Source organism: Lycorma delicatula, chromosome 6 (assembly GCF_047948215.1).
Source record: "Lycorma delicatula isolate Av1 chromosome 6, ASM4794821v1, whole genome shotgun sequence".
NCBI lineage: Eukaryota > Metazoa > Arthropoda > Insecta > Hemiptera > Fulgoridae > Lycorma > Lycorma delicatula.
The window spans coordinates 30,691,184-30,704,184 of NC_134460.1; the positions used below are offsets into that span (position 1 = coordinate 30,691,184).

The 13,001-nt window shown below is 35.2% G+C and overlaps 1 protein-coding gene across 1 annotated transcript in view; it reads left to right on the forward strand.

Moving 5' to 3' along the window:
• The window catches only part of Rgk3 (Rad, Gem/Kir family member 3), an 836,659-nt gene that overhangs the window by 616,421 nt on the left and 207,237 nt on the right, over window positions 1-13,001 (forward strand). The gene's annotated exons all lie outside the window — the stretch shown is intronic.

The following is a 13,001-nucleotide window of genomic DNA, read 5'->3' on the forward strand; positions in this document are numbered from 1 at the left end:
AATCACCACATATGTTCCAGCTATGTTTTTTATAATTTTTCATGAATGTCTTTCATAACATCGTATGTCTCTCTCAAATTAATACCATAAGCAATTGGTATTGAAGTATATTTGTTACTGTTGTGCAGTAGAACCACTTTTAAACAATTATGGACGAATCTATGAAAAGACGACATTCCTTTGGTTTATGAACTTGTCAAAGTGCAACATAAGCTCATCAGTATTTGCGTAATAACCCAAATTATTTTCATCAATAAAGAACTGAGAAAGTTGTTTTTGTCGGCTTCGAAGCCCAAAATTTTTGTATTTTTTTAAAGTAAATTCCAACCTTGCAGTCTTGATCCTAACAGCTCACCTTGATTTTTGATAAATTTAAATTCCTAACTAAGTCATTTAATTCGCCTTGTGATATAAGATGTGGCTTATTGGAAAATAATTCAAAATGAAAATCATTGTTGTCTTCTTCAGTACTGCCTGAATCTTCATCGCTGCTTTCGAAACATACATTTACAGGTGGCTCAGAAACTGGAATAATTTCACTGTGAGGTACAGGCCTGATTGCAGATTGCAATAAAATAACGAAGGATATTTTACAGTATATTTAATTTTTTTAGAAATTCCAGACACCCTTGTTAAACAAAAGTAACAATCGGTTACATGATCCTTTGGTTCACACCAAACCATAGGTACACCAAATGACAAAGCATTCCGTGTACCTTTCAGCCATCCTCTTAAATTATTGCAAAAATTATTGCAAACCAGCATGAAGCTGACTAAACTATAGCTGATATTCAGCCCTGAAATTGGTCCTTTCACTCTGTTCATCACATTGACTGGTTGTATAGTGTCATCATAAATTTAAAGAAATCAACTTTATATGGTATCACTTGTATCTCACATGACTTGTATAGTACAGAAGTCACAAATCAGGAATTTACAATGTAATGACTTGTTCAACCACTTTTTCATTCTATTTAGTACTGGTACAGGAGGAATTGATGAAAGACATGATGATATTGCTGTTTCCAACTGTGAGATGTGTTTTGTAATTCATTTTTTGTGAGCAAACTTACAGTTAAACTAAAAGCTGTAGATTATAATCTCATGTTTATACTAATATTAATAGTCATGGTGCCAGAAAATCATGAAGAACAACTGAACATTGATTTGTAATCAAGAATTACCTTAAACCTGATTGATATTTAAATATTTATTTTAAAAAACGATAGAGGAACCGGAGCTGTTATGATAATTTTTTTTTTCTAGTTACTTAGGAAGAAATTGTACTTTGAAAAAATAAATCAATAAAATAATTATAATCATTTATATATGTCATTTGCCGTAAACAAAAGATTAAATGCGACAAGATACAAGATGCATGTCCCACAAAATAGCATTGGCATTCTCAAGAAAAAAGCATTTCATGCCGGTCTTAGTAAGGAAAGTGAGGACTGAAACAATTGCCCATCAGCTTCTACACAGAGTAGGCCAAGCCCACTAAAACGCAGCAAAAAATCTTTCAGCTCTACAAGCAACACCTTCACTACGTTCACCACTGGGACTGGTCGTGTATGAAAATCATTATTCTTAATGAAATAGAAAGCAATTGTACCTCTTACCTCTTTTGTGCTTTATATGCATCACTACATTGTGATTGGGACAGATTATGTAATTCAATAACTGAAGATAAAACTTCTGCTAGGTCAAAGAAAATTATTCGCGAAATGTGCCTCACAGTTGGGAACAGTAACATCATGTGTTTCATCGACTACTCTTTTACCAGCATTAAATGAATGAACATGTAATTAGATTACGCATAGCTTATCTGGTGTTAGCGCATTATATACTTTGCTTCTACTTCTAAAAATGTAATTAATTCTTATAATCTAATATCATTGCAGATGTAAAATAGTTAATAAAAATTATTTGTTTTAAATAATTAAATTTAAATAAAACATTGTTTAAATTTAAACATATTGTCAAACGTTGAAATAACACTGTCGATGCAAAATCTGTATCTAACATGTTACACAACTTTCCTCACTGTAATTTGGGTGCTGATCTCCAATATGCCATTGAAATTGTGTTACTATGTAAAGGTTTTACATAAATCATAAATTTGTAATGTTTTTTTAATAATAAATTCATTATGATCAACTACTTGTTACAACTCAGAATAGTTTCTGTATTTTTACTTTTAAACAGTACACATACATGCTTAATAAAGAAAAAATAAAGTATGTGTACATTGTATCATGGAAGTAGACATGTATATCATACAGACATCTGTTTTTGCCTACTACAGAGCTTAAAATTTTATTCAGTCTAACTTCAATTGTCTATACTGTGTGTTGTGTTCATACAGTTATTAGTGTTTTGCTATATTTTCATAAATTCTTTATAATAATGAAGAGATTTTTTTTCTCATTTTTATTTGCTACACTCTAAAAAGTTGGTGGATGCTCAAATCATCCAGACAATTACTGTTACATTAGAGGTAAATGTACGCATAAATCTCAAAGAATAACTTATTTCTGAATCAATAAAAACAGCCTGTTAATTTTGATTGCGCACTCAGATCAAGATAAAATCTGGGTGCCTCATGTTATTTTTATATCGTGCTCAGTAACTGAACGGTTCAACAGGAAACTACAAGCCCTGTTATTTATCATTGTTGGTGTTTTTTAGGCAACAGAAAAGATGAAAACTATGTTTATAGTTAATAAGCTGTTAAAAAACTACAAATATTTAGTACGTTGGATGTCATTAAATATTCATTTCCTACAGTCTCACCTAGACTTTTTTCCTGAAAATTTGTGCTCTGTCAGTGATGAGCAGGGAGACCGTTTCAGTCAGCATAACTACCAAGGAAGATGGGATGCTAGAATGATTGATGACTGTTGTTGGTTTTTATTTACAGAAACTGATAAAACATCGTATAAGCGAGAAAACATTTGTAAACTTATTTTACAAATTTAGTTCCAATTATTTAATAGTTTAAAAACTCTATTGAATATATTTCAATTCATCTCTATTTGAATAACAAAAACGTAGCTGATTTAAACAAATTATAAATGAATACACAAAAATAATAACTTTTTTGAAATATTGGTATGACACTGATTATGCATTTATTGGTAAATAAATCGTATGTATCTAAAAATGCAATGTATTACACAAAATTTTATAAGTTTTGAATTCAGCACCCAATATTTGTTAAAATCATCATTCCCAATTGTAGATGCGTTTTTTTTATATTTTGCTGCGTTTTCAAAATTCTATTAGACATTTATAGTACTTACTTTTTATTCAATCCAGATTTGAAACTACAGTTGATAGTCACTTTAACTAAGATTTTCTTTATCTTCCATAATCATTTTCCGCTTTCAATATTACATTTGAGAATCTGTAACCATTTTTTTTGTCACAGCTTTCATGAATTTAAACGTACTCCCGGTACAGCACCTACAACTCAACATCACTTGGCAAAAAGATTAGTAATGCAGTTAATATGAACTAGTAATTTTTTTTTTTTTTTTTTTGTTTTGCGTAGGAGGAGGAAAAAGCTCTTCCAGCCACCGTCTGGGTCCGCAACAGACGGTAGTGTCGGGCTCTCACCGACTAAAAAACCTCCCCCTTAGGTCTAATCCAGTGTGTCTAGTCCAGTGTGTTTAGTCCGGTGTGTTAGTCCAGTGTATCTAGTCGGTTTTTTTTTTTTTTTTTTTTTTTTGGTTCGGTGTGTCTAGTCCAGTGTCTTGTCTCTTCCGGTGTGTCTCTTCCGGGGTGTCTCTTCCGGTATGTCTCTTCCGGTATGTCTCTTCCGGTGTGTCAATTCCGGTGGGTTGGATCCTCGCCAAAACCCTCTGAAAATAAAACGTAAAAGGTCAGTATTCCGTTATCATTTTGTATAAAAAGTTAATCTTAATTTTTAAATAAACATTTCAGTACTTTTGATGGTATTTTAACATTTCATACAGCTTATGTATTAGATTTAATAACAAATATATAAAAAAAATTACGGAAATCACATGTAATTATGATTGGATTTATGGGAACAAATATAAGTTAACAACATTACCAGTTCTCAGGCGAGCCTAGTCGGTTAAAAAATCGGGATTATATATATATATATTCTTTTCTAAGTTCACCTTCTAAGTTCACCGTGTTCGTCACTTACATCTCCGAGGTTGTCTGTGGAGGAAATGTATTTTCAAAGACGTATTACATCCCATAGCTATGTATGAAGTAAGAAGTTGATTAACAATATCATGGTAATTGTCGGATTTTTGACCGCCGAGAAAATTGTTGCAAACGTCTTTAAATGAAGCCCAAGCTGCACTTTCTACATTATTTAACATCGACTTAAATACATCATCTTTGACCAATCTCTTATTTGAGAACCAACAAATACTCCTTCTTTAATTTTTCCTTCACTTACATTCGGAAATTTCTGCCTGATGTACAAAAATCCGGAACTATACTTCATTGTTTTACAAAATTTTTCATTAGTTCTAGCTTGATGTAGAAATGAGGTAAAAATATTTTTTTGGGTTCAACTAAGGACTCGTGAATATTTTTCCCATTTGGAAATTGTCTCGTTTCTTCTTCTCTTTGGTAACATGATGTTTATCTCTAGCTCGGCTGTCCCACTCTCAAAGAAAACAAACACAAGTAAAAAAGTATAGCCTAACTATAGCCTAACTGCATGCCTAACAAATTTGCTATAACTTTCAGATCACCACATATGTTCCAGCTAAGTTTTTTATAATTTATTTTTTCAAGAACATCTTTCATCACATCGTATGTCTCTTTCAAATTAATTTTCGATTGGTATCGAAGGATATTTGTTACCGTCGTGTAATAGAACCACTTTCAAACCATATTTGGACGAAAAGCCGCTAGTCCTCAGGTTTATTAACTTGTCCTAAGTGCAACGTAAGCTCATAAATATTTGTGCAGTAAACCAAATTATTTTCATCGATAAAGTTCTGAGAAAGTTCTTTTTGTCGGCTTCGAAGCCCAAAATTTTTGTATTTTTTTAAAGTAAATTCCAACCTTGCAGTCTTGATCCTAACAGTTCAGCTTGATTTTTTGACAAATTTAAATCCCTAACCAAGTCATTTAATTCACCTTATGATATAAGATGTGGCTTATTGGAAGATAATTCAAAATTCAAAATCATTGTTGTCTTCTTCAGTACTGCCTGATTCTTCATCGCTGCTTTCGAAACATACATTCACAGGTGCCTCAAGAACTGGAATAATTTCACTGTGAGGTACAGGTCTGATTGCAGATTGCAATGAAGGATATTTTACAGTATATTTATATTTTTTTTAGAAATTCCATACACACTTGTTACATAAAAGTAACAATCAGTTGCATGATCCTTTGGTTCACACCAAACCATAGGTACACCAAATGACAAAGCATTCCGTGTACCTTTCAGCCATCCTCTTAAATATACAGAACAATTAGTGCATACTATATGAGCAGCCCACGTCTTATCCTGATCACAAATTTTACACTGAAAATACAAATGATATCCTTTTTTAATTAAAGGTGTAATGTTTTTTCCATTTGATTTTACGGTAAACTCACCACATACATAACAAAGGGCATCCACATCATTTACAACAATTTCGAATCTTTATGATACCTAACCAAACTTAAGGCAGTAATAAGACTGAACAAAATTAATTCATTCCTAAACCAAGTGCTTAATACAAATAACACAGCTGTTTTTTCAGCTACATATTTTGACCTGCACAGACATTATTATTCTTGTCCATGAAGGGCTCACTCTTCAGAATTAGATATGTTGTCATAATATGTGACTATTATATGATTTAATTCTTTGTCTAATATTGTTTATTTATAGCCTTAAAATTACGTTAACAAAGTTAAATAATAATAAAATGAGCTAAAAAAATACAATATAAAAGCTTGAAATGCTAACTGTACGTTGAAAAATGAAGAAAGTCCTTGAATTAAATTTTTTTTCAAAAATGGTGGATGAATCAAAAGATTCTGAGTTCATGTTCGTTTCACCATCAAAAAAACAGAGTAAAATAATGTATCGCATGTTAGGAGACAAAAATTATGTTTATTAGCGTTATACTTAAGTATTTTAGTTTTCATTTTATTTACGAATTTTAACAAAGATTGGAAAGACTGTGATTCTTTAGATATATAACTTTAAACATGCCTTTGAAAACAATATCCTCACGGATGCTGCTTTCTAAGATATGTCCCAAAATTTTAAACTTGTACGTATGACTATGAATTATTGTGCTTGTTGGAAAAATCGTTTAGATATTAAACGAATTTCTTCACTGCATACGAGTAACTCCAGTTTCCATAGTTACTAAAGTTAAAAACAAACAATTTGCAAATTAGTTTAATTTTTTTTTTTTTTTTTTTTTTAATAAACATTTTAATGATCATTGAGAACTTTTTTTTTTGTTATTAGCTATATATTTTTTTTTTCATTTTATTTAAAAGTTAATTTTTATTTTAGTAGATAACATTTTAATCTTTATTTTTGTCTTAATACTGTTATTTGAAAATATTTGATTAAACAATTTTTGGTTTTTGCAAGCCAATGGGATAATGGTATATATGTAAATTTTATAATATATTTTTTTTATGTTCACATTAAACAGAAAATTTCTGGGGTAGATTTTGTAATCTAAAATTTGTTTAACAGTGAAACTTTTACGTGATTTATTTTTTTATACATAATTCTTCATTTTGTTTTGTTTTTATTCATTAATTTTCATTTATATTTCTATACAGGTGCTTTTATATTAAACCATTAGCCAAACAATAAATGGAATATAAAATCAGCGGATTACAGAGACCTAACTACGGATCACAACAGTTTTTTTTTAAACTTTTTTCGAACGTCACAACGAAACAGTCAAACTTTACTAAACCTCACAGAAATAACAATAAATTAGAGAGAGAAAAGAGAAACCACGGGTTAGGTTAGCAACGGTTGTTACAGCTATGCTGTTGAACATTGGCACACCAAAAGCCTACTAAAATGCAGGAAATTTTCAGTTCTAAACGTTTGAACATCCATTACGTTTAGAAAAAAAATTACTCTTTAACTAGACATGTTTCGCAACCATAACACTCTGATAGAAAGTGTAATGCAACAGACAATTGTATTTTCTTCTGTTGAAAAACAATGTATTATACACATCGCCCTCTACACAGAAACGGATTAATTAATAAATATAAATTTTTAAAAAATTTAAAAAAGTAATAATAAACTTACAAATGTAAAAAAAACAAAAAACATTACGTATAAAAAGTTACATGTAGTTTTAATTAAGTTTATAAGAAGAAAATAACAATAAATGTGAAAAGTTAAACCCTCTCGAACCATTTTTTGTTTAATGTTTTTATTGTTAATATCTGTTTTATATTTATTAATTTTAAAATTTCATTTTTTATTAATCAATAATTCCACTAATTTACTAATTATCATTGTTTTACAATTAAAATGTGCATTTTGTTTTAGATTTTTTTTTTTTAATGGTTCTTGAGTATTTTTCTCGTTTGTATTCTATATCTCTACGAGTTATTTTTGTAAATGCAAAAATTTTATCTTGTTTAATCAAAAGAAATGATCTTCTACTCATTAAAAAAAGATTAATAATTTGTCTTATTTCCTAACATAATCATATCTATTATTGAATAAAATAAAACTTTCCTTGAAAAGCATTTAAAAAGAATCCTTTAATAATAATAATAATAATAATAATAATAATAATAATAATAATAATAATAATAATAATAATAATAATAATAATAATAATAATAATAATAATAATAATAATAATAATAATAATAATAATAATAATAATGCCCTGAGGTAGATATTCCCCACGTCCGGAACACAACATCTACGTTCCACGTCCAGGGCGGTAACAGCTGTACTCAAGTACATTACATATAGCTGGCTAACGGGGTTCCGAGTGTTGTTTCTCGGATATACTTTCTTCGGTCGATTTACATCCATAGGCCGAATTACAGGACTGGACTTACGGCCACCTGCAGATATGACATTTTTAACGATTACGGAAATGGATTTATACCGCCTTTTGAGCTGGCGATGTGGCGGCCACGGTCAAAGTTATTTGCAGGTGTAACGGAGACCTTTCGTCGTCCACATGCCCCCTGCGATGGCAAGCATGTAGTTAAGGTGCCCATGTTCGGAGCATGGGAGCCCTGAAAGCTTCGGTGTGTAGGGGCCTGGAGTCAGTGCAGAGACTGCGCATCCGCTCTCTGCCAGGACATATGCCGGTTCCACCGGAGTACCGGAACGGACCTCCAGGGTTGGTAGCCCTGGAGTGGGGGTGTACCCCGGCGGCTAGCCTTACTACAGAAGGGATTTTTTGTTCATGAATTTTCCTGAACAAACCAACGTGGCAGAGGGTGCACGTAAACACCCTCGTTTAGAACCAGCCGTTTCGCCTGAGGCAAAACGGAGGAAGAGTACGGAGAGTAAGAAGATAGAGATTGAGGCTAGAAAAAGCTTACAGAAGGCTTTTTTTAAAAGTAGTAATGTACCGAAACCTAAATATTTGGTCATTACAAAGGAGGATGGAAATTTCTCGAGGGTGAGTCCTTTTCTCATCGCTCGAGAGATAAACAAATGTGCTGGAGGCCCTGTAAAGGAAATACGGAAAACTTTTACGGGACTTCATGTAGAGACTGTTAATGACATACAGTCTCAGAAGATTTTAGGGCTGAAGAAAATTGGAGAGCTAGCGGTACGCGTTGATCCCCACGGCACGCTCAACACCTCAAGGGGTGTTGTGGTCTGTCGGGATCTTTTAAACTGTTCGGAGCAAGAGATTGTAGAGGAGCTGGCAGCACAAGGAGTAATAGAGTGCCGTCGGTTAAACATGAGAAGGAACGGTGAGGTCTTACCCTCGGCTTCTCATGTCCTTACTTTCAACCGGCCTACTTTGCCAGAAAAGATAAGAGCGGGGATTCACCGTTTGGATGTGCGGGCATTTGTCCCACAGCCGATGAGGTGCTTCAAGTGCCAACGCTTTGGCCACACCGCTCTTAGATGCGAAAGACCGCAAATATGCGTGTGCGGTGAAGAGGTGCATGAGGGAGAGCCATGTAAAGAGCCTCCTACATGCATAAACTGCAAAGGAGCGCATTCTTGTAGATCAAGGAATTGTCCTGTCTACAAAGATGAGGTAGCTGTGCAGGAAGTAAAAACCCTGCAAAAAGTCAGCTACTTCGATGCAAAAAAAATAGTTAACGCCCGTAAGCCTAGAGCAGCAACATCTTATGCTCAGGCTGCGGCTACTGTTCCTGCTCCTGCTCCGATTGCTGTCGATGAGGCACAAATTATAAATAAACTTGCTCCCACTTTGGCTAACATGATTGAGAGGATCATCGAAAACAAGATGAAACCTTTTGGCAATAAAGAACTTGTTAAGCCAAAGATAGTGATACAGCCTGCTGAAGATAAGTCGATAAAAGTGAAAGTTGCTCCTCCAGAAAAGAAAACGGACAACAAACCTGAATGTCAAGTCCGTCTTAGCGAGATCCTCGATGAAAAGAAAAAGGCGATACCTACAGAGTCTGTTATGGAGGCTCCCAAGCCTCCTGTAACTGAAGTGGCCTCTAAGCCTCAGAGGCCACAAAAAATCACACAGGGGGGGCGAGTGTCCCCCCTCCCACAGGCGGTGACCGGTGCGACCCCCGTGTTGGGGAGCGGGCAGGTTGTCGCCTCTCAATCGGCGCCTGAAACCGGCGCCGATCCATGCCCGTCGTCGTCGGCGGCTTCGGTGGTCTCCGATACGGAGACCGGAAGCCTTACAGGCGACGACCTTCTCCGCGAACACGATGCTGTTCGCAGGATGGAGAAGAAAAGGAAAAAGGGATGGCCGAAAGGAAAACCCAGGCAATAATTTAATTAAAAATTAAAAATTAGCGAGTCGATTGTACAATGGAACATCAATGGATGTTTTTCAAACATCCATGAGCTCCAACGCTTGGTACATGACGTAGACCCGATTTGTATATGTCTGCAAGAAACGCATTTCCGCCGAAATGAAAATCTTAAATTAAAAGGATTCCATATATTTCGGCAAGATCAACCGCCAAATGTAAGAGTTAGAGGTGGAGTAGCTATATTAACATCGACTAGAGCTACCACCGAAGCGGTTGTTCTAAACACCAACCTACAAGCGGTCGCCGTTAGAATGAAGCGACCGCTTAAGATCACTGTGTGCAGCATATACTTACCGAATTACGATTGGAATAAGGATGACATAGAAAGATTAATTTCCGAGCTTCCCCCACCTGTTTTACTGGTGGGTGATTTTAACGCTCATAATTCTCTCTGGGGATCGGATCGAGTAGATCCCCGTGGAAGAGAACTGGAAGGGTTCCTGATGAATTCTGATCTTATTATTTTAAATGACGGATCAGGAACCTTTTTCAATGCCAGAGATGGATCGACGTCCTGTATAGATCTTGCACTCATAAGCGGATCGATAGCACCGAGGTACAGCTTCCATGTTATAGACGATCTGCATGGAAGCGATCATTTCCCGGTGCAAATTGTAACTGATGTTACTAGAACAATATATCCCATCCCTAAAAGATGGTTATTTGAAAAGGCAGACTGGACGAGCTTCACAGCTAGAACGATGCTCCCAGAAACAACCGGAGTTATCGGAGACGATGTCGACGCCATAACAAATGCAATAATCGAGTCGGCATCGAGATATATTCCCAAAACATCTGGGAAACTTACAAAGAAACCCGTTCCATGGTGGAACGATGAAATAAGTGAAGCTATAAAAAGAAAGAAAAGGGCGTATAATGCCTTTAAGAAGCGTCCTAGTATAGAAAATCTTGTTGCCTTTAAGAAATACAGGGCGTATGCAAAACGTGTTATGATAGATTCGAAAAAACGATCCTGGCAGCAATACGTGTCATCCATTGACAAAACTACTACTGCATCAGATGTTTGGAGGAAAGTGAAGGCGATTTGTGGGCGTAATGATTTTACTCCCATAACTAGCCTTCAAGATGAAGATGAAATAAAAGATACTCCATATGAAATTGCAGAGCTGTTATCCAATCATTTCGAAAAGGCCAGCAAAACGGCCAACTACGAGGAAGGTTTTCGAACCAAAAAAGAAGAACACGACGGTCTACTAAATTTTGGAACTGAGTATAATTACTCATATAATGTACCATTTAAAATGGAAGAATTCACGAAAGCGTTGGAAAAATCAGGTAACACAGCTGCTGGTCCGGATGAAATCCACTACAATATGATCAGGCAGCTGAATACCACTGCAAAGTGTAGATTATTAGAACTTTATAATAAAATATGGCGGGATGGAACGTACCCGCAGCAGTGGAAAAAAGCTTATGTTGTTCCAGTACCTAAGAAAAATAAAAATTTAACAGACCCCAATAGCTACCGTCCTATTTCTTTGACGTGTGCTATGGGAAAAATATTGGAAAAAATGATTAATAATCGACTCGTCTGGGTTTTGGAAAAAGAAAACCTGATATCTCCGTATCAAGCAGGTTTTCGACAATACCATTCTACCACTGATCAAATGATCAGCTTAGAGGACATTATATATAACAGCTTTATTACAAGGAAACATTGTGTCGGAGTCTTCTTTGATCTTCAGAAGGCTTTCGATATGACCTGGCGTCATGGTATAATGCTCCAGTTACATGAATGGGGCATTCGTGGCAATTTGCCTATACTGCTCAGCAACTACATGAATGACCGTACCTTCCAAGTACGCGTCAACAACGAATATTCACGTGAAAGAATCATGGAAAATGGCATACCGCAAGGTTCGCCGTTGAGCGGTACCTTGTTTACCATTGCCATTAATAAATTGATATTAGCCATTCCAGTAGAAATCAGCAAAAGCGTCTATGTTGATGATCTGGCAATCATATATGCCAGCAACAAGACTGCTATAGTGAGGTACAAATTGCAACGAGCGATCAATGCTCTAAATGAAGTTGCAAGGAATACAGGATTCCAATTCTCACCAGAAAAAACGTGCTGTGTACACTTTTGTAGGAAGAGAATTCCTCATCAAAGTCCTGCTCTGACAATTGATGATAATCCAATACAATATAAAGACAGCGTAAGGTATTTAGGACTAGTATTGGATAAATCCCTCACATGGGGATTACATATACAGGACTTGAGTGATAGATGCAAAAGAGCCCTAAACATTATAAAATGTTTATCGAACCTAAATTGGGGCTCAGAAAAAGAGACATTATTGAGATTGTATAAAGCATTGGTTCAATCTAAACTAGACTACGGATGTATCGTATATTCATCCGCTAGAAAGTCGCACTTAAGAAAGTTAGACGTAGTTCATAATAGCGGAATAAGATACGCAACAGGTGCTTTCCGCACAAGTCCGGCGGCTAGTCTGATGTCTGAAGCCGGAATAATGCCACTACATTATAGAAGAGAGATCCTCTTGTTAAGATATGCAGCAAATATATGGGCTTTCCCTGCCCATATAAATAATAAATTGTTTATGAATCATCCCATGGCTGCATTATACGAACGTCGTGCTACCTATTCCAGACCAGCCGGAATTAGGTACCACGAATTAAGAAGGAAATATGAAATTGCTATACCAGAGACACTAGCAATTTCTACTAGAGAAATACCGCCATGGCTCTTGCCAGCGGTAAATACAAGTTTGGATCTCTCTCAAGGAGAAATAAAAAAGAAACCAGCAGTGATCATCCAGCAAGATTTTCTAGCAACCGTCAGTAGTTACGAAGAACATATTAGAATTTATACTGACGGTTCTAAAACTGAACATGGTGTTGGATGCTCGATATATGTAAATGAAGTAGCCCACTCTTGGAGACTGCCAGATGTGGCCAGTGTCTACACGGCAGAACTCACTGCGATTCAGCAAGCTCTTCGCTACACTGAACACTATTGCGAAGAG